Source organism: Dufourea novaeangliae, unplaced genomic scaffold, assembly GCF_001272555.1.
Source record: "Dufourea novaeangliae isolate 0120121106 unplaced genomic scaffold, ASM127255v1 scaffold47, whole genome shotgun sequence".
In the NCBI taxonomy this organism is placed as follows: domain Eukaryota; kingdom Metazoa; phylum Arthropoda; class Insecta; order Hymenoptera; family Halictidae; genus Dufourea; species Dufourea novaeangliae.
Window position 1 is genome coordinate 429,469 of NW_015373920.1, and position 638 is coordinate 430,106.

A 638-nucleotide genomic window follows, 5' to 3' on the forward strand; every position below is an offset into this window, starting at 1 on the left:
AATAATTGTAATGTATACCGAGTACTTATTATTTTCCTCGCGTAATCCGCTATTTCCGGTCACTCTGCAATGTGCAGGTGATCGGCCGTGTTGTAGGCCCCGAAAATCGGATTCCCTAACTAGCTATCCTAATCATGGGTCCATGTCTCGCACCGCGAGGCGGTGTCAGTGCTTGCACGGCCGTCTCGCGGCATGCCTCCGTACCGGGTCCCTCTCTTTGTCATCCGTACGGAGTCTCCTCGACTGGCCCGGCAGTCGCCTGGAGGCAGTACGTTGGGAGAAATGGGGACCCGTACGGAGGAGCGCGAGATACGACCCCTCTGACAGGGGGTAGCTGGTGACGGGGCCGACCACTAGGGGCTTTACTCACGGTACGCGTCGATTCGAGTCACACTTTGCCTCAGAGAGAATCGGTGCTCTCCTTCCGAGAGCATCGACACTCTGAAACATATTCTCCTTCAGAGAATATGCCCTCTTTTTCTATGTAATAATTTCTCGGTATACAGCTAAATGCGTTAATTGTAAGTTAAGTTAAGTCGATAGTAAGTCTAATATAAGTTCAAGAAAGAAGACATCGATCATCCGCCGTGGGATCTTCATTTATTTTCAGGTAGACTCAAGAAAGAAGCCATCCGCCG